This window comes from Oncorhynchus masou, chromosome 10, assembly GCF_036934945.1.
Source record: "Oncorhynchus masou masou isolate Uvic2021 chromosome 10, UVic_Omas_1.1, whole genome shotgun sequence".
Lineage (NCBI taxonomy): Eukaryota > Metazoa > Chordata > Actinopteri > Salmoniformes > Salmonidae > Oncorhynchus > Oncorhynchus masou.
In genome coordinates this window covers 42,947,396-42,975,381 of record NC_088221.1, presented here as the reverse complement: position 1 = coordinate 42,975,381, position 27,986 = coordinate 42,947,396, and the positions used below count along the sequence as shown (strand labels likewise).

At 44.1% G+C, this 27,986-nt stretch overlaps 1 protein-coding gene across 1 annotated transcript in view; it reads right to left on the bottom strand.

Moving 5' to 3' along the window:
* LOC135547654 (zinc finger E-box-binding homeobox 2-like) overlaps positions 1-27,986 on the bottom strand; it is an 86,959-nt gene that overhangs the window by 28,094 nt on the left and 30,879 nt on the right.

Below are 27,986 nucleotides of genomic sequence, written 5' to 3'. Positions count from 1 at the left end.
TTAACCTGGCCAGGATGTCTGTTGTCAAAGAGATACAACAGCTCACATCTATAACCAAAAGAATTTAGGGCATCTGTGAATGTCTTTTAGTCAGGGGCTGAATGAGTGTGTGTGAGTTCTTAGGATACCTGGAAAGGTGATAATTAGAGCAAGTGGATAATTAGGCTGCAGCTTACGCCACTCAAATAGGGATCTGGCTCGCACGCTGCTAAGCTATGGAATCCCCTTGTATGCTAAACACACACACACACACACACACACACACACATACACACACACGGCCTGTACAAGCCATTAACAATGCTCCAGGACGGATGATTATGAGCTTAGCTGCAGTGAATATTTGAAGCACCATTGTTCCTGCACCTTTCTCTGGGAGACCATGAAGACTATAAAAACTTGCCTTTTCCACTTGGGGGTTCCTCCGGGGGGAGAGATCACATTATCATCCCAGATAGAAGTCGTATCAACTCCGTCGACCCGACCCCGTAACTCAGGCATCGTCATGAACATGGCTACAGACTCGAGACCAAGGTGGGGGTTGGGCGGCGGGGTGTTGTGGAATCACAGGACAGGGACATGCATTAACTACGACCTCTTATGCTCTAATGTGAAAACATAAAGTAGTTTGGTGAGCACTAGGAGTCACAGAACTTTCAGAAATAACTATAGAATGAACAGCGTTGCGGGGGGACTTTTAGAGCCTAGCAACTACTGTGTATTTCTTATGAAAGTCAAGATGACCCGGCTCCTGGTGGAGATGTCTGGGCTCGCTTACCCTGATCATTTCTCAACTATCCAGACGGAGAATCTAAGAATGGAAAAAATCTCTGCGGAGAAGGAGGCTTCAGGAGAGAGCAGGGCAGTAGCGTTGCCGTTGGTTTCCATAGCCAGCCAACCTGTTGGCAGCTAGGTCTATCATTATGGCTGCCATACCCAGCCTTTCCCCGATGCGGTCCACCATTTTGAAAACAAAAAGGAGAGTCGCTCTGTTTTCTTCAAATTCAACAGCCTGTGAACAGTCTTTATGGGAATGGGGAGGTTTGGGGTGCTGCTCTCAACTTCAAACATGCAACAACAACAAAATGTCCCAGAGCTCCCTATTAAAAGGGAGGCCATGGCCGTGCTTTATCAAATCAAAATCAAATCAAATTTATTTATAAAGCCCTTCGTACATCAGCTGATATCTCAAAGTGCTGTACAGAAACCCAGCCTAAAACCCCAAACAGCAAGCAATGCAGGTGTAGAAGCACGGTGGTTAGGAAAAACTCCCTAGAAAGGCCAAAACCTAGGAAGAAACCTAGAGAAGAACCAGGCTATGTGGGGTGGCCAGTCCTCTTCTGGCTGTGCCGGGTGGAGATTATAACAGAACATGGCCAAGATGTTCAAATGTTCATAAATGACCAGCATGGTCAGGATACCAAGCATATTTATCTTGTAGGTGGCTCCTTATTTCTGAGGAGAGCCCTTTGAGTAACACTAAACCTCACCAGGGTTTAGAGAAACTGGCCGACGCTGGTGGTCCTTTACAGTCTGACAAAGCCAACAAATTAGCCCCTCGCAGACAGAGGAGTGTGAAAACATCAGAGAGGAAAGAGAGAGAAAGAGAAGTGTATTTTGCCCCACTGTTTTGTTATTTTCTGTTATGATCTATTTCTTGTACCGCCTAGTTTCACCCTGGCGTGTTTTAGTCTCTATGTGTGTGTTCTTGTCAGCCCTGCTGCCTTGTGTGCAAGGTGTGAAAAACTGAGTTCCTCTTTGAACATGTCACGGGATGACTGCTATGTAGCACAAAACACTTCTGAGGGGAGCTTAATCAGGTTTTGGCACCTTGAGCTGGTCTGGCTGTTCTAGAGGGAGCATAAACTGTGGTTCCCCTCGCTCCTTTGCTTCATACCACCCCAACCAGCTAACACAATATAACACAATGCCCTTCACAATACATCAAACATTGAGGAGTAACAAAACAACAACAAAACAACTGTTTTCAGAGTCTAGAATATGTTATTAGATATTACATTGTAATTATTCAATCTTACTGTAATGTGCTATTAATGTGATATGATGTCAGTATTTAATGAAGCCACATGTTTTAAAGTTCACATCAGTTCTGTATACATGTGCCACATAACAGTTCCAGCACCCAGTCCTCTCATCTCAAGGGACCAGTAACATGTCTGCAACGGAGAGTCTCTGAGTCACTGCTGTGTCTCCCTGATAAGAGTCTCTGAGATGGATATCAAAGGGGCACGTCGTGGGTGTGTGTTTGTTTCAAGTTTTAATGTCACACGCACAGGTACAGTGAAATGCCTTTCTGTCAAGCCCTACACCCAACAATGTAGTGAACAATGTAGTGCTAAAAACAGCGTCAAGTCGAACAAAAACAAGAAATAAGAACACGAGTAAGAAGCTATATACAGGGACAGTTCCAGGGTCAGTAGCTATACACAGGGTCAATTCCAGGGTCAGTAGCTATATACAGGGTCAAATCCAGGGTCAGTAGCTATATACAGGGTCAATTCCAGGGTCAGTAGTTATATACAGGGTCAGTTCCAGGGTCAGTAGCTATATACAGGGTCAGTTCCAGGGTCAGTAACTATATACAAGGACAATTCCAGGGTCAGTAGCTACATACAGGGTCAATTCCAGAGTCAGTAGCTATATACAGGGTCAGTTCCAAGGTCAGCGCCAATACCATATTTACAACGTGCATGGATACTGGAGTGATAGAGGTACATATGTATAGGGGTCAGGTGACTAGGCATCAGGATATATGATAAACAGGGTAGCAGCAGCATATATGATCATTGTATGTGTGTATGTGTGTGTGTGTGTGTGTGTGTGTGTGTGTGTGTGTGTGTGTGTGTGTGTGTGTGTGTGTGTGTGTGTGTGTGTGTGTGTGTGTGTGTGTGTGTGTGTGTGTGTGTGTGTGTGTGTGTGTGTGTGTGCGTGTGTGCGTGCGTGTGCGTGTGCGTATTTTGGAGTGTCAGTGTGTGTGTGTGAGTGTGTGTGAGTGTGTGTGTGTGTGTGTGTGTGTGTGTGCGTGCGTGCGTGCGTGCGTGTGTGTGTGTATTTTGGAGTGTCAGTGTGTGTGAGTGTGTAGAGTCCTGTAAGTGTGCATAGAGACAGTGCAAAAATAAAATACAACTCAGATAGTCCATGTACTGAAGCCATTTGGTTAACTATTTATAGTCACATGGCTTGAGGATAGAAGCTGTTCAGGAGTCTGTTGGTGTCAGACTTGATGCACAGGAATCAGAGAGAACAGTCAATTGCGTGGGAGGTTGGAGTCTTTAAAGATTTTGCAGGTCTTCCTTTCACACCGTCTGATATGGAGGTCTTGGATGGCAGAGAGCTCAGCCCCAGTGATACACTGGGCTGTCCACACCTCCCACTGTAGAGCCATGTGATCGAGGGTGCTGTTGTTGCCATACCAAGCGGTGATGCTGTCAGTCAAGATGCTCTCAATGGTGTAGCTGTAGAACGTTTTAAGGATCTGAGGGCTCATGACAAATCTTTTCAGCCTCCTGAGGGGGAAGACTGTGTGTGTGTGGACCATTTTAAGTTCTTAGTGATTTGGACACTGAGGAACTTGAAGCTCTCGATCCACTCCACTGCAGTCCCATCAATCATCTCCTTGGTCTTACTGACGTTGAGGGAGAGGTTGTTGTCTGGACACCACACTGCCAGGTCACTGACCTCCTCCCTATAGACTGCCTCATCATTGTCGGTCATGTCGTCAGCCAGCTTGATAATGGTGTTGGAGTTGTTTTTCAAAATGTATTTAACCTTTATTTAACTAGACAAGTCTGTTAAGAACAAATTTTTATTCACAATGACGGAGTACCCAGCCAAACCCCAACTTGTACAACACTGGGTCAATTGTGCGGTGCCCTATGGGACTCCCAATCACGGCCGGGTGTAATACAGACTGAAATCAAACCAGGGTCTGTAGTGATGCCTCTAGCACTGAGATTCAGTGCCTTATACTGCTGTGCCACTCAGGAGCCATGAAGTCATGGGTGAACAGGGAGTATAGGAGGGGACTAAGCACACACCACTGTGGGGCCCCTGTGTTGAGGGTCAGCGTTGCGGAGATTTTGCTGCCTACTCTCACCACCTGGAGTCGGCCAGTCAGGAAGTCCAGGATCCAGTTGCAGAGGGAGGTCTTACATTTACATTTTAGTCATTTAGTAAAAGTTCTTATAAAGAGCAACTAGGTTTAAGTGCCTTGCTTAACCTCTTGAAACTCCCCATCCCGGATCCGGGATTGTGACTAAGCCTCAGGCTCATTAGCATAACGCAACGTTAACGATTTCTGAAAATCGCAAATAAAATTAAAATAATGCGTTTGCTCTCAAGCTTAGCCTTTTCTTAACAACACTGTCATCTCAGATTTTCAAAATATGCTTTTGAACCATAGAAATTGACTAATTTGTGTAAGAGTATGCAAAGCTAGCATAGCATTTTGTGTAGCATGTAGCACGCAACATTTTCACAAAAGCCAGATAACCAAATAAATAAAATCATTTACCTTTGAAGAGCTTCTGATGTTTTCAATGAGGAGACTCCCAGCCACATACCAAATGCGCAGTGTTTCCTGAAAGCGTCTGTGTGTAGGAGAAATCGTTCCGTTTTCTACATTGCGCCTGGCTACCGAAACGAACCGAAAATGCAGTCACCACGTGAAACTTTTTCCGGATTAACTACATAATATCGGCCCGAAACATGGCAAACGTTGTTTGGAATCAATCCTCAAGGTGTTTTTTCACATATCTCTTCATTGACATGCAGTTCGTGGAAGCTTGCTTCTCTCTCTGTGCCCCATGGAAAAATACTGGCAGGTGACTTTTGCGCACCAATTTGGCGCAGGACACCGGGCGGACACGTGGTAAATGTGGTCTCTTATGGTCAATCTTCCAACGATCTGCCTACAAATACGTCACAATGCTGCAGACACCTTGGGGAAACGACAGAAAGGGCAGACTCATTCCTCTTGCGTTCACAGCCATATAAGGAGATCATGAAAGACAGAGCCTCAAAAATCCTTGTCATTTCCTGGATGCCAAGTCATCTTGGTTTTGCCTGAAGCTCACGTTAAAGGGCACGCACAGAGAAGATATTTGTATTTCTGGACACGTCAGAGTGTTTTCTTTCGAACAGTAGCAATTATATGCATAGTCGAGCATCTTTTTGTGACAAAATATCTTGTTTAAAACGGGAACGTTTTTCTTCCAAAAATGAAATAGCGCCACCATAAGTGTAAGAGGTTAAGGTCACATCGACATATTTTTCACCTATTCGGCTCAGGGATTCAAACCAGCAACATGTCGTTTACTGGCCCAATGCTCTTAACCACTAGGCTACCTGCCACAGAGGGTCAGTCCCAGGGTCCTAAGCTTTGCGACGAGTTTGAAGGGGACAGTGGCGTTGAACTCTGTAGTCAATGAACAGCATTTTCACACACTGTAGATATTACTCTTATCTAGATGGGTGAGGGCAATATGGACTGCAATTGAGATTGTGTGATCTATTATCGCAAATTGGAGCGGGTCTAGGGTGTCTGAGATGATGGAGTTTATGTGTGCCATAACCAGCCTTTCAAATCACTTCATTATTACAGATGTGTGCTGCAGGACGGTAGTCATTACGGCATGAAGCCTTAAGAGTGGTTGGGAACAGGAATGCTGGTAGTCACCTTAAGTCATGCTGATTACAGACTGGGTTAAGGAGAGTTTGAAAATGACTGTGAATATGCCTGCCAGCTGTTCCGAGCATGCTCTGAGAACGCGCCCTGGAATATCGTCCAGCCCTGCGGCCTTGCGATTGTTGACATGATTTAAAGACCGTACTCACGTCGGCCTCGGAGAGTGAAATCACCCAGTCGTCTGGGCCGGTGACAGCCCTCACGCACGGCACAGTGTTGTTATTGTCGAAGCGTGCATAAAATGCATTAAGTTCGTCAGGTAGAGAGGCATCGTTGGACAGATCATGGCTGGGTATTCCTTTGTTATCCGTAATGGACTGTAGCCCTTGCCACATGTGGTGGGCTGCTGTGTACTATATTGTATTGTTCTTTTGCTCGTTTGATGACTCTGCGGAGGTCATAGCAAGACTTATTGTACTTTTTCCTGTCCTCAGCCGTATCCTCAGGGTTGTCTGTGATAGCCCTGTGTGCGGTAGGTAGCCTGTCCTTTATCTTAGTGCCAACCTCAGTGTTAATCCATGGTTTTTCATTGGGGAAGCAGCAAACCTTTACTGTTGGGACAACATCCTAATTAAGCCGGTGGCGGAGGTGGTTAGCTCGTGATGTCATCGGCGGAGTCTCGGAACATATTCCAATGAGCGCTAGCGAAGCAATCCTGTAGCATAATCTCTGATTCTGATTATAATTTCTCAATGGAGAGGCTCACGGTCACTTCCTGTTTGAGTTTCTGCTTGTAAACAGGAAGCAGGAACGCGGTGTCATGATCTGATTTGTCGAATGGAGGACGAGGGAGGGCCTTGTATGCTTGTTTGTGAGTAAAGTGAAAGTGGTCTAGGACTTTATCTCCCCTAGTGACGAAGGTGATGTGTTGACTGAAGTTGGGCGTCACGTGTCTTAATGACCCAAAATTTAAATTGCCGGCAACAAGAAAAGCAGCCTCCGGGTGCAAATTTTCCTGCTTGTTTATAGCCTTGTACAGTTTGTTAAGTGCCAGCTTGCTGTATGTGTGCGTATGGGTGGGTGTAAGTGGGTGAGTGAGTGTGCCCTTCAGCTATATTTTAAGGGATTTTACTGCCATGCTAGAACCTCCGTTCCTAGTTACCCAGACTCCTTGTTCCGGCCAAACGCTAGGCCACACCCACGGATGTTAATTTCTTCTCCACAATGACTCTGGATCTGAGTACCTCCCAGACCCTTCACCGAATGCGAACACATTCGGGCCGTCTGATTGGTCCAGAAACCGATGGGTTGGGTGAGAGCCAAAACATACGTGGGCAAAGCAGTGTTTGAAAATTGCCTTTGATACACTGATTGTTTAGAGGCGATCCAATCACTGATGACTTTGTTTTGTACAAAGCCCCCTTCACCACAAACAGCAATGACGTCAGTCTCACACTAAAGTATGTAGCGGACAGAGCAGTCGGAATCATTTAGTGTGAGTCGTCAGGCAAAAGAACTGCAGTTTGTGTATGTGTGCGTTTGCATGTCCATGTCTGTGCATCTGTGCGTGTGTGAATGTGAAAAACGAGAGATAGAACAAGTAATAAATATGGAATTGAGCCAAACCACAGAGAAGGTATATACACTTCCCTTTGGAACTTCTGAACATGTGCAACATACAGTCGAAGAAAAATGCATCTACGCATTCAATCAATCATCAACTGCTAGAAAGAGAGGTAGGAAAGCGCTACATACCCTCATCACGCTGGAATCTAGGTTGCCTAAGAGAAGACTGACTTAAGTCAAGTTGAACTGAATAATGTATGTTTAAGGCTTTACAGGCAGCCCACCAGCCTCTCTGGAGGGACAGGGAAGGAGGCCTACTTCCCAAATGTCTGAATTATTCATCTTCCCAGGTGGAAATAGACTTAATCCTTGTTTCAATCATTTTTACAAAAGGAAGCGAAGGTTTTTACATTTCAAATCCCTTCGATGAATACACTCTTCTTCCCCTTCCAAAAAGTAAAATTACAAAATACAAAACAAGTTCCATACAAGAATCAGCTCCTCAAAATGAAACTATGGAACTGCTATAAAGTTCCCGAATTGTAGATTTACTCAAGCATTTCACACCAAATAATTCAAGATTACAGGTGTAAAGAATTGTGTATCTTAATGTAACCCTCAGAGTAATGGCAAAAGACTAAGTGGATAGTTTTCCGACCTCTATCCATTTTATACGTCTGTGTCTGCCTGTTTGGCTCCTAGCCGTCTCTCTTTATTGGCCCCTGTAGAATCATAATCGTCAGCCGGCCCTAAATATGAAACATAATCTTGTTTGTAGATGATCTTACTTGTGAACCTTGGCTGATAGACATCTCCCTCAGGTGAGCAGACTTTAATTCAGCACCCTTTAGTGGGTTTAGCACAGAGCTTTTTAGCAGGACGTTGAGGGTGGGTAGGGAAGGATTAGAGGACCCTAGAGAATGTTATTAGGTTTTTATTTGAGTTATTTTAGTATGGTGGGAGGGGAACAAGAGAGAAGAGGAGGGGTGGTGGGAAGGGTCATGACCCTTTCAGTTCTCGAAGCAAAAAAAATACATTATCATTTCTGTTTCAAGTCTTCATAAGGCTGTTTGAAATGTAAAATAACTCAGCTACATGAGACCTTTCTGACACGCAAAAACCAAAATCCCTCGTACACAGTGCCATAACAGGAATCATCTGTTTAGTACTAAGGGGAAGGAGGATAATAAGTGGCACTGTGAAGACAGTGGATGTGTCCCAAATGGGACCATTTGTCCCATAGGGCTCTGGTCAAACGGAGTGCTCTATATAGGGAACAGGCCCATATGGCGCTGGTCAAACGGTGTGCACTATATAGGGAACAGGCCCATAGGGCTCTGGTCAAACGGAGTGCACTATATAGGGAACAGGCCCATAGGGCTCTGGTCAAACGGAGTGCACTATATAGGGAAGAGGCCCATAGGGCTCTGGTCAAACGGAGTGCACTATATAGGGAACAGGCCCATAGGGCTCTGGTCAAACGGAGTGCACTATATAGGGAACAGGCCCATAGGGCTCTGGTCAAACGGAGTGCACTATATAGGAACAGGCCCATAGGGCTCTGGTCAAACGGAGTGCACTATATAGGGAACAGGCCCATAGGGCTCTGGTCAAACGGAGTGCACTATATAGAGAACAGGCCCATAGGGCTCTGGTCAAACTGAGTGCACTATATAGGGAACAGGCCCATAGGGCTCTGGTCAAACGGAGTGCACTATATAGTGAACAGGCCCATAGGGCTCTGGTCAAATGGAGTGCACTATATAGGGAACAGGCCCATCGGGCTCTGGTCAAACGGAGTGAACTATATAGGGAACAGGCCCATAGGGCTCTGGTCAAACGGAGTGCACTATATAGGGAACAGGGTGCCATTTCGGATGCAGTCAGTCAGTATGAGGGATTTTAGGCGGGGAGGGGGGGGTTACAGATGACTTGTATGACAGCATTTGCAATTATCCCGGGATGAATCATGACAAAGATAATACATGCACCCTGCCTAATGAATATTCTAGATTGGCCACTCCCTGATCCTAACGAGGGACCAGACCTTTAATTACCACTGATGGCTTCACAGGGACATGCACGCACACATACACACACTAACACACAGACACACAAACACACACACACACACACACACACACACACACACACACACACACACACACACACACACACACACACACACACACACACACACACACACACACAAACACTGTGTATTGCTTCACATTCGACACTATAGTTCCTCTCCCTGTCGACCAGACAAACACCACATTTGGCATGTTGCGAAGCTGGTACATTTCCTGGAAAACACAGTTTGGAGTAATGAAACTGCTGCTTTTGCTGAGGGGGTCAGTTTGGCCAAACACTGCTCAAGCTTTACATGGTCGTATGACTACAGAGCAGGCCAAGGCAGCAGTCATACTTTCTGACCAGCAGTCATACATTCTGACCAGCAGTCATACTTTCTGATCAGCAGTCATACATTCTGACCAGCAGTCATACATTCTGACCAGCAGTCATACTTTCTGACAAGCAGTCATACATTCTGACCAGCAGTCATACATTCTGACCAGCAGTCATACATTCTGACCAGCAGTCATACTTTCTGACCAGCAGTCATACATTCTGACCAGCAGTCATACTTTCTGACCAGCAGTCATACTTTCTGATCAGCAGTCATACTTTTTGATCAGCAGTCATACATTCTGACCAGCAGTCATACATTCTGACCAGCAGTCATACTTTCTGACCAGCAGTCATACTTTTTGATCAGCAGTCATACTTTCTGACCAGCAGTCATACTTTCTGACCAGCAGTCATACTTTTTGATCAGCAGTCATACTTTCTGACCAGCAGTCATACTTTCTGACCAGCTGTCATACTTTCTGACCAGCAGTCATACTTTCTGACCAGCAGTCATACTTTTTGATCAGCAGTCATACTTTCTGACCAGCAGTCATACTTTTTGATCTGCAGTCATACTTTCTGACCAGCAGTCATGCTTTCCTACACCCTTCACTCACATAGGATGAAACAGTAGGTGCTTCAAGGCCTATTGTAAAGGGTGATCCAGTATAACATCTCAAAGCTTCAAGAGGTTCGACCATGAAAAGTGCACAGAAATAAATACACTTGTTTTCTTTTCAGGTAAAATGTCAAGCTTGAAAGTGAGTTTGTATCTTGGCAGCCAGTCGTTTGACCCTGTGACACACACACACACACACAGGACCTCAGACTGAGGCGAATGTTCACCGTCTGACAGGACAACAACCCTAAGCACACAGCCAAGTCAATGCAAGAGTGGCTTTGGGACAATCCTCTGAATGTCCTTGAGTGGCCCAGCTAGAGTCCAGACTTGAACCTGATCGAACATCTCTGGAGAGACCTGAAAATAGCTGTGCAGCGATACTCCCTATCCAACCTGACTGATCTTGAGAGGATCTGCATGGCAGAATGGGAGAAACTCCCCAAATACAGGTGTAGCAAGCTTGTATCATCATTCCCAAGAAGACTCAAGGTTGTAATCACTGCCAAAGGTGCTTCAACAAAGTACCCAGTAAAGGGTCTGAATACTTATGTAAATGTCATATTTCCGTTTTTTTTTTTTTAATGAATTTGCAAAAATGATGAGTATGACATCTTAGAAATAACATTTACTGAAAACGTCAATAAGCCTCAAAGGGATAGACAGTCTGATACGACACCCTCCTCCCCCCTTCTCTGTGACAGTAATACCCGGTAAATAAGGATGAAGGATAAACAGGAAATGAGGTACACGCTGTATGTCAATTCTAATGGATGTGGCCTGTCCTAGATCAGAGCACTTTGCCCTGCGGCGCCACCTTTGGAGTGACAGATGTGTGCATCCTCCATGTGACCTGGGAAAACGACCCCTTACTGTCACCGACCTCCGGGCCCAGTGTGGGTAATTTGTCCCTTGTTCCCATTCTACACCGTCGATGTCGCTAGCCAGGCTGAGGTGAGGGGAACTGACAAGCGTTCAGTCCCCAAGGCACAACTTTCCAGTCAAGTGGATCGGAAGGCTGGGGGATAAAACAAATCAAATAAATGACTTATGAATTGCCCCCCACTTTTCCACTCCCAAACAATGTAGACTTATCTGGCTGGCTCTCCATCGCTCTCTCTCTCACAGCAAGCATCCAAATGTATTTTATTACCCTGATAGCATTTGACCTTAAAAATCATGTTCTGACATAAGGGTGCTAACATTAATGACATGGTTAAGCACTGGAATTACTGCTGAACAGTAACCTTAGCAGAGCATTTCACCTAACCTACGCTTCCATTCTGTCAACTCCCCTGTGCAATGTCCTCTGATTGTCATGGCAGACCTGTGGCCTTAACAAGCTGAATAAAAGGAGAGGAGAGGAGAGGAGAGAAAGGGAGGGAGGGAGGGAGGGAGGGAGGGAGGGAGGGAGGGAGGGAGGGAGGGAGGGAGGGAGGGAGGGGGAGAAGAAGAGAGAAGAGTGAAGAAGAGAGAAGAGAGAGTACTGGTGCATCATTCTTTGACAATAAGAGCTGGGGGGACATGGAGTGCGGTAAAGGGGGATAGGGGAGAGAGGAGGGGGTGTTGGTGGAGAGAGGAGGGGGTGTTGGTGGAGAGAGGAGGGGTGTTGGTGGAGAGAGGAGGGGGTGTTGGTGGAGAGAGGAGGGAGTGTGGTGGAGAGAGGAGGGGGTGTTGGTGGAGAGAGGAGGGGGTGTTGGTGGGAGAGGAGGGACTGTGGTGGAGAGAGGAGGGGGTGTTGGTGGAGAGAGGAGGGGGTGTTGGTGGAGAGAGGAGGGAGTGTGGTGGAGAGAGGAGGCGGTGTTGGTGGAGAGAGGAGGGAGTGTGGTGGAGAGAGGAGGGGGTGTTGGTGGAGAGAGGAGGGAGTGTGGTGGAGAGAGGAGGGGGTGTTGGTGGAGAGAGGAGGGAGTGTGGTGGAGAGAGGAGGGGTGTTGGTGGAGAGAGGAGGGAGTGTGGTGGAGAGAGGAGGGAGTGTTGGTGGAGAGAGGAGGGAGTGTGGTGCAGGGGGATAGGGGAGAGAGGAGGGGGTGTTGGTGGAGAGAGGAGGGAGTGTGGTGGAGAGAGGAGTGAGTGTGGTGCAGGGGGATAGGGGAGAGAGGAGGGGGTGTTGGTGGAGAGAGGAGGGGGTGTTGGTGGAGAGAGGAGGGGGTGTGGTGCAGGCACAATGAGCCCAGTGTTACTGTGATGTGCTCACCATTTGTGCCGCCCTCCTATGAGGTATCCCACTTCCGCCTATAGGGCAGGAAAGCTGCCTAGCTGTATGCCTGATATAGGCGAAGGACACAAAGACAGATGCACTGAATGAATCAAACTGGGCCAGATAACATTTAAAGACAAACTACTATAATAATCATAATCAAAAGATAGGTGAATAAAGGTGGAGGATATTAGCAAGGTCTCTCTTGGGGAAGAGGTATTCTGACCTCAATGGGATTTCCTGGTTAAATCAAATATTGCCGATCCCAGTAATTCCAATATTTTCTAAAAGGCTCAAGCTGGATGATCTTGGCCCAGCTGTGTGATCCCAGATCCAGTGGTAACACTTCCTGTCTCACATCTAGGCCTACCACCTGATGCCAAAAGGATTTGTGTCCAAAGTCGTACGTTGTGTCGAGCTGAGCTGCCAGAGAAGTCAGTGTAGAATTGAAATACCACACAATCTGATTCTGAAACAGTTGGACAAGGCGACTTAGAAAAAGTGAAAAGTGTCTGAATGAGTAACTGCGAGCTATTTCACCGGTGCGGAATTTAACAGCTCGTGCTTTTAGCATTTTTGTAGCAATTCCTTCTGGGTCACCGGTTGTCCTGTAAGCAAGGCAACATAGAGGACAGCAACAGGACCCATGGTGGGAACACTATTCTTTAATTAACACTTGTTTTGTTTTTTATGTCCTTATTGTATTTGGGCCTGTGTCTACAGAAGCCAGGTGGAGATCAATTCAAGGACAAGCTCCAAAAATGTGTTTCACCATCCAGCAAAGGACATGGGTGGCTAAGAACATGGAAGCTCTAAAATGGTAGCTGTTATATGCTGTGTACAGGGGCACCATGCAAAAATAAAGATCTGGGAAGTACAGGACGGTCCATTGATAAGACCACATGAAGGCAGCTTCAAAGCACACTCCTGACTAAATGAGTAATCGATGGGAACAAGCAGGCAACATGCATACTGTACATGAGCCTGATGTTTTACCTTGCCTGTCCTCCTCTTTCCTTTCTGCATCACTCTGACATCGTGTCAACACCCAGACTAGATTGAGGTGACGATCCGAAGCAAGTCACGAGTCACCTGTCCCTCGTAGCGCTTGTCCATTTTGGAAACATCTCAGGGGGAGGGGATAAATTGTGCACACACTAGAAAAGTAGCAACTCCTTGTATCACATGACCCGATCCAACCTTCCTAGCCTCTTTCCTCCATGTCTCTTCAGATAGCTGGCTTCCAGTGATTAACCCGCAATGATTAACCTAACTGGTTTGGAACTAAAGACTACCCAATTGTAGTCTTTACCATTTCAATCAGTAAGTCAAATATAGATGAAATCGAAATACACTAGCTGAAGAAAAAGCTACTTCAAGTCACAACAAATAAACAGATATGAATACACTGAAAGTGAGTTTACCTGATTCTGTCTTAGTTACCCGCTAATCTACACAGTATAAGCCTGACGGTCAGGTTCATCCTGAGGAAAAGAGGGTCGGTCTGGGCTTCCTTGAACATAGCAGGGTCTGAAACACTGCTCCTTTTGTTCAGGGCACAGTTGGCAGACAATACAGGGCTTGAGCTAACTATCTCCATTAAGAGTCAGACACACCAAGACATCTGACTGCCGATAGGTACTTAGCACCTCTACCCAAAGTGTCGCCAGTTAACTTTTTGTTGTTTCACAAGGAACAGTTTTTACTGATTTGTTTTGTTAAAATAAGTAAGTAAGCCCTTGTTAATACTAACCTGCTGGGCACAACTAGACAACTAACATGGCTCGTACCATTATAATAAAATCCCGAATGAATTGTTTTTGAATGAAGCAGCTGCCTGTTAGGGGTTGAGAGTCGGTGGAGTAGTTGCTGGCTATGTTGTGCCAAATGGCACTGCAAACCATTTAGCTAGTATTAGCCAGCAAGCGAGCTGGCGCAGCAAATCATTTAGCTAGCATTAGCCAGCAAGCGAGCTGGCACTGCAAACCATTTAGCTAGCATTAGCCAGCAAGCGAGCTGGCACTGGCAGTACGAAATAATGGAGAGTGAATTACATTATTTCTTCATTATCTTGCTAGATAGCTAGTTTGGTAAAGCATTTATTGTTGTGTGCATTGTGCTGCACTTACAACCCCATTCATTTCATTAAGTGTTAGCAAGCTAACATTAGCTAGCTAGCTAGCTAACTAATGAGCATGTGTACATTATCAAACTGAAAAAAAAATCCTTAGTCATGCAGAAAACCACTCAGATAGATCTAAAATATGTTAAGACTTGCTCTTGAGAAATAATATGTATTATGCAGCTTTATAGTTTTAGTTAGAACAAGCCTGATATTAAGGGGGTGAATTAGGCTACACCAGAAAAAGTGCCTAGTTTTCATTTTTGGGTCACTTTTTAGGCTACATTATAGCATGCTAAATGTTTATGATCAGTGATTCAGGCTACATTATAGCATGCTAAATGTTTATGATCAGTGATTCAGGCTACATTATAGCATGCTAAATGTTTATGATCAGTGATTCAGGCTACATTATAGCATGCTAAATGTTTATGATCAGTGATTCAGGCTACATTATAGCATGCTAAATGTTTATGATCAGTGATTCAGGCTACATTATAGCATGCTAAATGTTTATGATCAGTGATTCAGGCTACATTATGGCATGCTAAATGTTTATGATCAGTGATTCAGGCTACATTATAGCATGCTAAATGTTTATGATCAGTGATTCAGGCTACATTATGGCATGCTAAATGTTTATGATCAGTGATTCAGGCTACATTATAGCATGCTAAATGTTTATGATCAGTGATTCAGGCTACATTATAGCATGCTAAATGTTTATGATCAGTGATTCAGGCTACATTATGGCATGCTAAATGTTTATGATCAGTGATTCAGGCTACATTATAGCATGCTAAATGTTTATGATCCGTGATTCAGGCTACATTATAGCATGCTAAATGTTTATGATCAGTGACTCAGGCTACATTATAGCATGCTAAATGTTTATGATCAGTGACTCAGGCTACATTATAGCATGCTAAATGTTTATGATCAGTGACTCAGGCTACATTATAGCATGCTAAATGTTTATGATCAGTGACTCGGGCTACATTATAGCATGCCAAATGTTTATGATCAGTGACTCAGGCTACATTATGGCATGCTAAATGTTTATGATCAGTGACTCAGGCTACATTATAGCATGCTAAATGGTTATGATCAGTGATTCAGGCTACATTATAGCATGCTAAATGGTTATGATCAGTGACTCAGGCTACATTATAGCATGCTAAATGTTTATGATCAGTGACTCGGGCTACATTATAGCATGCTAAATGTTTATGATCAGTGATTCGGGCTACATTATAGCATGGTAAATGTTTATGATCAGTGACTCAGGCTACATTATAGCATGCTAAATGTTTATGATCAGTGACTCAGGCTACATTATAGCATGCTAAATGTTTATGATCAGTGACTCAGGCTACATTATAGCATGCTAAATGTTTATGATCAGTAACTCAGGCTACATTATAGCATGCTAAATGTTTATGATCAGTGATTCAGGCTACATTATAGCATGCTAAATGTTTATGATCAGTGACTCAGGCTACATTATAGCATGCTAAATGTTTATTATCAGTGACTCAGGCTACATTATAGCATGCTAAATGTTTATGATCAGTGATTCAGGCTACATTATAGCATGCTAAATGGTTATGATCAGTGACTCAGGCTACATTATAGCATGCTAAATGTTTATGATCAGTGACTCGGGCTACATTATAGCATGCTAAATGTTTATGATCAGTGATTCGGGCTACATTATAGCATGCTACATGTTTATGATCAGTGACTCAGGCTACATTATAGCATGCTAAATGTTTATGATCAGTGACTCAGGCTACATTATAGCATGCTAAATGTTTATGATCAGTGACTCAGGCTACATTATGGCATGCTAAATGTTTATGATCAGTGACTCAGGCTACATTATAACATGCTAAATGTTTATGATCAGTGACTCAGGCTACATTATAGCATGCTAAATGTTTATGATCAGTGATTCAGGCTACATTATAGCATGCTAAATGTTTATGATCAGTGACTCAGGCTACATTATGGCATGCTAAATGTTTATGATCAGTGACTCAGGCTACATTATAGCATGCTAAATGGTTATGATCAGTGACTCAGGCTACATTATAGCATGCTAAATGTTTATGATCAGTGACTCAGGCTACATTATAGCATGCTAAATGTTTATGATCAGTGACTCAGGCTACATTATAGCATGCTAAATGTTTATGATCAGTGACTCAGGCTACATTATAGCATGCTAAATGTTTATGATCAGTGACTCAGGCTACATTATGGCATGCTAAATGTTTATGATCAGTGACTCAGGCTACATTATAGCATGCTAAATGTTTATGATCAGTGATTCAGGCTACATTATAGCATGCTACATGGTTATGATCAGTGACTCAGGCTACATTATAGCATGCTAAATGTTTATGATCAGTGACTCGGGCTACATTATAGCATGCTAAATGTTTATGATCAGTGATTCGGGCTACATTATAGCATGCTAAATGTTTATGATCAGTGACTCAGGCTACATTATAGCATGCTAAATGTTTATGATCAGTGATTCAGGCTACATTATAGCTTGCTAAATGTTTATGATCAGTGACTCAGGCTACATTATAGCATGCTAAATGTTTATGATCAGTGATTCAGGCTACATTATAGCATGCTAAATGTTTATGATCAGTGACTCAGGCTACATTATAGCATGCTAAATGTTTATGATCAGTGACTCGGGCTACATTATAGCATGCTAAATGTTTATGATCAGTGATTCAGGCTACATTATACCAACGAATAGATGAGCTATTCCACCTCCACTCATTTGCCAAGCAAAGGAAGATGCCGAGGGGAGAACGGCTCATAATAATGCCTGAAATGGAACAAATGGAACGGATTCAAACACCTGGAAACCATGTGTTTGATGTATTTAATACCATTCCACTGATTCCGCTCCAGTCATTACCACGAGTTTGTTCTTCCCAATTAAGGGGCCACCAACCTCCTGTGTTGCCCAGCCAGAGAATTAGCCAAATATACAGATGGACATTCAGTGAAAAAATATCACATTTATTGATTAAGACAAATCAACGGATTTGGGTTGGGAGTAGGTTCTAGGGTACTGAGCGACTTAATGAAGAGCAAAATAATCCATTTGTTAAGCTACATAACATGCTGGCAAAATGTTCTAATCAGAGATAGTACATGATCAAACTAGACAAGATGATCGTGAGCAGCACTCACCTCAACTTAGCTTAACATTTCCACAGCCTAATTGTAGCCTAATCAATATCCAAATGGAGATTCAATGAAAAGAAAAAACGGACATTGATTGATTTATCTGAGGTGAGTCCCCACGCTTGTCTCAAAGCAACGCGAAGCAATGCTGAAATCATTGAACATGTGATGACTTTGGGAGTTTCAGTAAGGAAACATTTTGATGCCTTCAATTGCATTAGCCTACTTTATTCCTGTATTCTCGTCATTCAGGGATATCTATTCTCACATGAATTCTGTATGGAACACATCCAATTGTGGTTAAGAAATCAGTGCATGTGTTGGGCTACGCGAAGTGATGGGTTGAAGTGACATGCCTCGCCAAGTTTACAGCTGGTAGGAGGATGCTTAACGGGCGTTGCCTAGCAACCACCGTAGAGCTTAAGAGCGTAGTGCGTGCCAATGCTGCCTCAGCATTACGACAAAATGTTATACTAAGCCTTAGGCAGAACTTTACCGCCATCATGACTAGGTTGGTTGGTGGATGTAAAAGTAAAGGCTTCTTCTTGCCATCGATACCTTTCAGATATAAAGAAAAGTCCACAAAAATTGGCAGGATGCTAAAGTTGGAAGAAAATAATGGCTCGGTTTGAAAGGTTTTATCAGAGTCAAATAGAATCATAACAACTTCAAGAATCTGCTTTGTTCACTTTGATCAATCAAGTTGTATGTCCTTGTCTTCCTCCATAAGATGAACCACCAGATGGGTGGTAAGACGATGTTCCCAGTCAGTTCCTCGCAGGCTTAGACTCATTACAGGGTTCTTCTCAAAACGACGGGCCGCATGGTTTCTGTTCTCCACGCTCCTCAGGCCTGACCCTAATCTGTGTTCGGCACCTCTGTGGGGGCCCCAGGTGTTGTTACAGCTGTGGTCACCCAGTGAGGAGGTGTGTGTGGGGGTGTGTGTCTGTGTTGGGGGGGAGTTGTTGGGAGGCTGTTAAAGGCCCAGGGAAGTGGCCAGCTGATTAGAACCAGATGCCAGACAGATGGGACGAGGTGCGACTCAAATAGAAGCACACTGTCGCCCATTCCTGACTCATGCAAGCATGGTTCCTCCTTTAGCCAGGCCCAACTTCACACCCCCATCTTTACACATGCTCTCGTCTTCCCAGGGAACTGGTATGAATGTTACCTTGGGGTCAGAGAATGTGTGTGTGTGTGTGTGTGTGTGTGTGTGTGTGTGTGTGTGTGTGTGTGTGTGTGTGTGTGTGTGTGTGTGTGTGTGTGTGTGTGTGTGTGTGTGTGTGTGTGTGTGTGTGTGTGTGTGTGTGTGTGTGTGTGAGAGAGAGAGTGTGTGTGTGTGTGTGTGTGTGTGTGTGTGTGTGTGTGTGTGTGTGTGTGTGTGTGTGTGTGTGTGTGTGTGTGTGTGTGTGTGTATGACAGGCCAGGAGTAAATAGGCCAGTAAATGGTTCTATTACGACTAGATTACATCGAACATTCCCTCTCGCGTTCGCTGCCATTCAAAGATGTATCACTCATCGACTGAAAGCCCAGGAGGGCGAAGGGGGGATAAACCATCTCGCCCCTGTCAGCAGCCCAGCCAGCGTGTAGGTCTGATACCACAGGGCCATTTTTAATCCTTTAATAGCAAGCCTTTAGTGTTCCCTCTTGAGCCACACTCTAGTTGCACTCCAAAATAAACGTAAGGAGGACCCTTATATTGTTCCTTTCTCGATGCTTCCTCAACCAATTAGTCATGAAGCAAACCCCTCAGATTGTTCAATATCACTGGCTTCAGTCCTTCCCTGGGCTGATCCCTATGAGTGTGAAAAGTGTGAAAAGGGGGGGCACTTCAACATACATCTTAAAGTCTCAAGGAAAATGAAATTCTGTAAGTAGAGAACATAGTTGCTTTTGAAGAGGTGACAAGAAAGTCTTGTTGCCCATGGTTGTAGTATCAGACACACACTGGCCCGGAGTAAGAGACCACAGAGTGTTTAACAATCACATTACTTCAACCAATTCACTCTACACAGGCAACAGACAGAGAGTAAAGAGTCCTACGACCCGCTTACCTATTATCTAGAAGTCCTTGCTGATAGTGCTCTCAAATTAACATAATGTCCCGTTCCTCTGTCAGAGCTGACTTCTCTTCTATCAGCACGTCTCTCAAATAGCCAGTCATGTCAATTCTTGTGGAAACTTCACTTCCTCATATGACAATGCCATCATGTTAATAACTACCACATTATGAGATACGGTAATTTAAACATGTTTCTTTATGGGGCTAACTTCTAGATACTGTATATAAACACAAAGTCTATAAGTTCACTTTCAATTCAATTCTGTTTTATGTTGGAGCGGTGTAATCATTATCATGCTCCCATAGGAATGTAGCATCATCATTTCTAGTTCTAGTCTGAAGTTCTGAACTCCGTTCCACCGCAACTAGGGAACAGATTCCAACATATTTATCGGGATGAATAATGAAAATCCCCAGAATTCTGTTTGTTAGAATGCATGCTTGGCCACGTTAATATCTAAGAGAGAGAGAGAGAGAGAAAGAGAGAGAGAGAGAGAGAGAGAAGGTTGATATCTTTGCGTTCCCTCAGGTGGGAGGATATATTGTTGCTCTGCTGGAGAGCAACAGCTGACGCAGGAGATTTTATTAGACTAGTTAAACATTCATGATGATCGAAAATATAGTTGTTTTATTAAATGTTATTTTTCTTTCAGGCCACCTGGCTTTCTTTAACGGTAGCATAGTTTTGGACCCGTTGTCAATAAAATACTATGTTGTTCTACACTGTTTATGTACAGGTATATTAATGTAAGATAATATGAGGCAATTTATTCTGAAATAGCTATTCTTTCATTCAAACAAACTGTGTTAAAATGGTGGTTAAAACAGGGAAGAGAAAAGTAGCCTTAGTGGATATACAGTATATACAGAATACAAAAAGGTTCAGAGGAGACACTTCACCTTGAACAATCTGCTATGTGAGTTCATGTCTGTTCTGAGAAATGGAAACAGAACCTATAGCATAGCAACAAGGTCAACAAAACCCCCAAGAAATAAAGCGTCAGCAAACTGCTTGTAATCAAGTCTCAAGGACATCTTACTGTGAAAACCATCAACAGACTGTGTGTGTGTGTGTGTGTGTGTGTGTGTGTGTGTGTGTGTGTGTGTGTGTGTGTGTGTGTGTGTGTGTGTGTGTGTGTGTGTGTGTGTGTGTGTGTGTGTGTGTGTGTGTGTGTGTGTGTGTGTGTGTGTGTGTGTGTGCGTGCGTGCGTGCGTGTGTGCCGTATTTCTCCTTACCTGCTTTTCACAGACAGTCAAAGCCGAAAAGAAAAAGACGTCCAGAAAAATAAAGAAATATTTAAAAGAGTATAATGATCCATTTGGAGATCATCATTTTGAAACATGTATCAAATCAAATCAAATGTTATTGGTCACATACACATGGTTAGCAGATGTTATTGGTCACATACACATGGTTAGCAGATGTTATTGGTCACATACACATGGTTAGCAGATGTTATTGGTCACATACACATGGTTAGCAGATGTTATTGGTCACATACACATGGTTAGCAGATGTTATTGGTCACATACACATGGTTAGCAGATGTTATTGGTCACATACACATGGTTAGCAGATGTTATTGGTCACATACACATGGTTAGCAGATGTTATTGGTCACATACACATGGTTAGCAGATGTTATTGGTCACATACACATGGTTAGCAGATGTTATTGGTCACATACACATGGTTAGCAGATGTTATTGGTCACATACACATGGTTAGCAGATGTTAATGCGAGTGTAGCGAAATGCTTGTGCTTCTATTTCCGACAATGCAGTATTAACCAACGAGTAATCTAACCTAACAATTTCACAACAACTACCTTATACACACGAGTGTAAAGGAATGGAGAATATGTACATAAAAATATATGAATGCGTGATGTTACAGAACGGCATAGGCAAGATGCAGTAAATGGTATCAAGTACAGTATATACATATGAGATGAGTAATGTAGGGTATGTAAGCATATAAAAGTGGCATTGTTTAAAGTAGCTAGTGATACATGTATTACATAAAGATGGCAAGATGTAGTAGATGATAGAGTACAGTATATACATATGAGATGAGTAATGTAGGGTATGTAAGCATGTAAAAGTGCCATTGTTTAAAGTGGCTAGTGATACATGTATTACATAAAGATGGCAAGATCCAGTAGATGGTATAGAGTACAGTATATACATATGAGATGAGTAATGTCGGGTATGTAAACATTATATGAAGTGGCATTGTTTTAAAGTGGCCAGTGATACATTTTTCATACATTTTTACATTATTAAAGTGGCTGGAGTTGAGTCAGTGTGTTGGCAGAAGCCACTCAATGTTAGTGGTGGCTGTTTAACAGTCTGATGGCCTTGAGATAGAAGCTGTTTTTCAGTCTCTCGGGGCCTGCTTTGACGCACCTGTACTGACCTTGCCTTCTGGATGATAGCGGGGTGAACAGGCAGTGGCTCAGGTGGTTGTTGTCCTTGATGATCTTTATGGCCTTCCTGTGACATCGGGTGGTTTAGGTGTCCTGGAGGGCAGGTAGTTTGCCCCCAGTGATGCGTTGTGCAGACCTCACTACCCTCTGGAGAGCCTTACGGTTCTGGGCGGAGCAGTTGCCGTACCAGGCGGTGATACAGCCTGACAGGATGCTCTCGATTGTGCATCTGTAGAAGTTTGTGTGAGTGCTTTTGGTGACAAGCCGAATTTCTTCAGCCTCCTGAGGTTGAAGAGGTGCTGCTGCACCTTCTTCACCACGCTGTCTGTGTGGGTGGACCAATGGGTGGGTGGACCAAACTACTGTCCCGTCGATGTGGAAAAGGGGGTGCTTCCTCTGTTGTTTCCTGAAGTCCACGATCATCTCATTTGTTTTGTTGACGTTGAGTGTGAGGTTATTTTTCTGACAGCACAATCCCAGGGCCCTCATCTCCTCCTTGTAGGCCGTCTCGTCGTTGTTGGTAATCAAGCCTGCCACAGTAGTGTCGTCTGCCAACTTGATGATTGAGTTGGAGGCGTGCATGGCCACGCAGTCGTGGATGAACAGGGAGTACAGGAGAGGGCACAGAACGCACCCTTGTGGGGCCCCAGTGTTGAGGATCAGAGGGGTTGAGATGTTGTTACCTACCCTCACCAACTGGGGGGCGGCCCGTAAGGAAGTCCAGTACCCAGTTGCACAGGGCGGGGTCGAGACCCAGGGTTTCGATCTTGATGACGAGTTTGGAGGGAACTATGTTGTTAAATGCTGAACTGTAGTCGATGAACAGCATTCTCACAAAGATGGGTTAAGGCAGTGTGCAGTGTGGTTGTGATTGAATCCTCTGTGGACCTATTGGGGCGGTAAGCAAATTGGAGTGGGTCTAGGGTGTTGGGTAGGGTGGAGATAATATGGTCCTTGACTAGTCTCTCAAAGCACTTCATGATGACGGAAGTGAGTGCTACAGGGCGGTAGTCATTTAGATCAGTTACCTTAGCTTTCTTGGGAACAGGAACAATGGTGGCCCTCTTGAAGCATGTGGGAACAGCAGACTGGGATAAGGATTGATTGAATATGTCCGTAAACACACCAGCCAGCTGGTCTGCGCATGCTCTGAGGACGCGGCTGGGGATATCGTCTGGGCCTGAAGTCTTGCGAGGGTTAACATGTTTAACTTCTTATGGCTGGGAGCAGTTTTGAGTAGCTTGGATGAATAAGGTGCTCAGAGTAAACTGCCTGCTACTCAGGCCCAGAAGCTAAGATATGCATATTTCTAAAACTGTTTGAATGATGTCTGTGAGTATAACAAAACTCATATGGCAGGCAAAAACCTGAGAAAAAAATCCAACCAGGAAGTGGGAAATCTGAGGTTTGTAGTTTTTCAAGTCTTTGCCTATCCAATATACAGTGTCTATGGGGTCATATTGTACTTCCTAAGGCTTCCACTAGATGTCAACAGTCTTTAGAACCTTGCTTCAGGCTTCTACTGTAAAGGAGGAGAGAATAAGAGCTGATTGAGTAAGAGGTCTGGTAGAATGTCATGAGCTCAGTTTGGCCCGTGTGCGTTCCAATTAATTTCTAAAGACAAAGGAATTCTCCTGTTGAAATATTATTGAAGATTTATGTTAAAAACATCCTAAGGTTTGATTCTATACATCGTTTGACATGTTTCTACGAAATGTAACGGAACTTTTTGACTTTTCGTCTGGCCGGCGGGTCGTGAATATTGATTGAACTAAACAAAAAGGTATTTGGACATAAATGATGGACTTTATCAAACAAAACAAACATTTATTGTGGAACTGGGATTCCTGGGAGTGCGTTCTGATGAAGATCATCAAAGGTAAGTGATTAATTTGATCTCTATTTCTGCCACTCTTCTTTTTGGCTGGAAAAATGGCTGTGTTTTTCTGTGACTAGGTACCTAACATAATCGTTTGGTGTGCTTTCGTTGTAAAGCCTTTTTGAAATTGGACACTGTGGTGGGATTAACAACATGTTTATCTTTAAAATGGTGTAAAATACTTGTATGTTTGAGGAATTGTAATTATGAGATTTCTGTTGTTTGAATTTGGCGCCCTGCACTTTCACTGGCTGTTGTCATATCGATCCCATTAGCGGGATCTCAGCGGTAAGAAGTTAAATGTTTTACTCACGTCGGCTGCAGTGAAGGAGAGTTCACAGGAGGGCGGGGGGGGGGCTTATATGCGTAGGGGAAGTTAGAATAACAATGATCCAGGGTTTTACCAGCCCTGGTTGCACAATCAATATGCTGATAGAATTTGGGGAGTCTTGTTTTCAGATTAGCCTTGTTAAAATCCCAAGCTTCAATGAGTGCAGCCTCAGGATATGTGCTTTCCAGTTTACATAGAGTCCAAATAAGTTTGTTCAGGGCCATTGATGTGTCTACTTGGGGGGAATATATGTGGCTGTGATTATGATCGAAGAGAATTCCATGTCTAGTTAATCATAAGGCATACACCCCCTTCTTCTTCTTACCAGAAATATGCTTGTTTCTGTCGGCGCGATCCGTGAAGAAACCAGACTCCGACTCCGATAGCGTGTTTTGAGTGAGCCATGTTTCCTTGAATCAAAGAACGTTACAGTCTCTGATGTCTCTCTGGAATGCTACCCTTGCTCGGATTTCATCTACCTTGTCGTCTAGAGACTGGACATTGGCGAGTAGTATGCTCGGGAGCGGTGCGCGATGTGCCCGTCTCCGGAGCCTGACCAGAAGACCGTCTCGTCTGCCCCTTTCACGGAGTCGTTGTTTTGGTTCACCGGCTGGGATCCAATTGTCCTGTGATCCCATTGTCCTGGGTGGTGGGCAAAACAGAGGATCCGCTTCGGGAAAGTCATATTACTGATCATAATGATGGTGAGTTGACGTTGCTCTTATATCCAATAGTTCCTCCTGACTGTATGTAATAAAACCTAAAACCTAAACCTAAGGGTTTAGTGAATGATTTGCCCCAAATACAATGTTTTTGGTTTTGGAAATATTTAGAACTATCTTATTACATGCTACCTATTCCGAAACCTACTGCAGCTCTTTGTTAAGTGTTGCATTAATTTCAGTTTCTGTAGTAGCTGACGTGTATGGTGTTGAGTCATCCGCATACATAGACACACTGGCCTTACTCAAAGTCAGTGGCATGTCGTTAGTAAAGATTGAAAAAAGTAAGGGGCCTAAACAGCTACCCTGGGGAATTCCTGCTTCTACCTTGAGATGCTTCCATTAAAGAACACCCTCTGTGTTCTGTTAGACAAGTATTTCTTAATCCACATTATAGCAGTGGGTGTAAAGCTTTAAAACATACGTTTTTCCAGCAGCAGACTATGATCGATAATGTCAAAAGCTGCACTGACGTCTAACAAGATAGCCCCTACAATCATTTGTTTCATCAATTTCTCTCAACCAATCATCAGTCATTTGTGTAAGTGCTGTGCTTGTTGAGTGTCCTTCTCTATATACGTGCTGAAAGTCTTTTGTCAATTTGTTTACTGTGAAATACTAGCATTGTATCTGGTCAAAATTGTATTCCCCATCAATACAAAACGAGAACAAGTATTGTTTTATCTAAGAGACGTCTTGTAAAGCTGTCACCATTGTCAGTTGAAACTGCCTCGTATTGTTCTATGACACGTCCTATAATATCTCAGTCTACGGGGAAAATTCAGTTGCTTCTACATTTCCAAGTCTTTTATAATAAAAAGGCCTTTGTGTGTGTTGTTGTTGTTGTACAGCAAGCAGAGGGGCTCAAATAATTACTTTATTCTATTGACTTGAATGGTGACTGACTGGAGAGCCCACTCCACAGTAGACAGATTCAGGTCTTAATGAATTATCTTCTGGTCTAGTGCACGTACACATAAAGTAACATTGTAATTATTGTCTGGTATCGCTGGGATCAATTTGCATTTAACCTAGATTTAAACTCAGAGTGAATTGTGGCGCATTGTTATCCACACATGCATATGACAGGGAGAGCGTGGCAGCAATTATCAATGTGGAGCAATATTGTAGCATCTTTCATTTGATTCAACATAATCACGTAGAGAAGAAAACATCATATCATTAGCATTTACGCTAAGAAATCTTGAGGATATAATTTACAATTGAAACAACAACACCACCTAAAGTAGAACCTCAAACGTCCCTATACAAACTAACCAACACCGTTCCACTTCTGTGCTTCTACTCCAAAATGCATGAACCAAGCCATATATCACCATCTTCACATTTCTACTCATGTCCCAGACGTGCAGACAAAGGAGCCTCCTGAGACATGGGGCCCGACCTGCCCCCCTCATCCTCCATCCACTCCACCCCCACACCTCCCCACGGCAGGCAGGCCCTGCCCAGTGGGTCACCTAGTTCTGCACGGGGGCTTGCTTTCCCAGGCTCATTCACAGACAGGAGACAGAGGGCAGGGGAGGGAAGGAGGGAAGGAGTCTTTCCGCATGGCCCTTCTGGGATGGGGACCATTACTTTCAGGTGAACTAGTTTACATGGGGACCAAACTCCCGATTCAGATATCTAGCCTGAGGATTCCCCCGGCCCGGCCTGGCCTGCCCTGCACCCCACTCCACCCCTCTTCAACTCTACCCCTCTACCCCTCCACCCCTCTACACATCCAACCCTCCACCCCACTATCCCTCTACCCTCTACCCTCTATCCTCTACCCTCTACCCTCTACCCCTCTACCCTCCAACCCTCTACCCTCTATCCCTCTCCCCTCTACCCTCTACCCTCTATCGCTCTATCCCTCTACCCTCTACCCTACCCTCTATCTCTCTACCACTCCACCCCTCTACCCCTCCAACCCTCCATCCATCTATCCCTCTACCCCTCTACCAATCTAACACTCCACCCCTCTACCCCTCCAACCCTCCACCCCTATATCCCTGTACCCTCCACCCCTATACCCCTCCAACCACCCACCTTCCACCCCTCTATACATCTATTCCTCTACCCCTCTACCCGCCAACATAGGCTAGGGCTATGCCCCCCCCCCCCCACACACACACACAGACCACACACACACAAAGATGACAGACAGATGCATGACAGATACCCACAATCCTCATCATCAACTTAGCCCTTAGGTTTGGTGTGCTCATTAAAAACAATCACTCCCAATCTAACAAGCAGGATGATGGTGGCAGGGAAACATCAATTAACCTCGGTAACCTCAGTTGTATCGCAATGTATTTCAATCTATTTCTACAAGTAATTTAGATACAGTTTCCATTTTATTAATGGGGAAGATTCAGCACACCTCATACCTAGCCATAGCCATTGCATAAAACATGAATGGAGATACAGTACATTGTAGATGTGCTACCTTCTTCCAACTGGTAATACAGAGAGACAGAAAAAACACCTATCAATGTCCTGTGTTGAATAGAGAGAGGCACAAACAGCCTACGCGTGAATACAAAGGGAACCTTTCAAGTTCATCTTGGCTGATGTAATAAAATTGACACATGGCGTCAGTGCTGGATTGTGGGGCTCTGTCACCTCCCTTCACTGTAAATGAATCAATTACAGCCCAACCTAATCCTGTTAGAGTGATGAAATTACTGCATACCTCCCCGTAGGCAGGTGCTGCGTGCCAGGCTCAAGGGCCTATTTAGACACAGGCCAAATCCAATCAAACAGAGGCTTATATCATC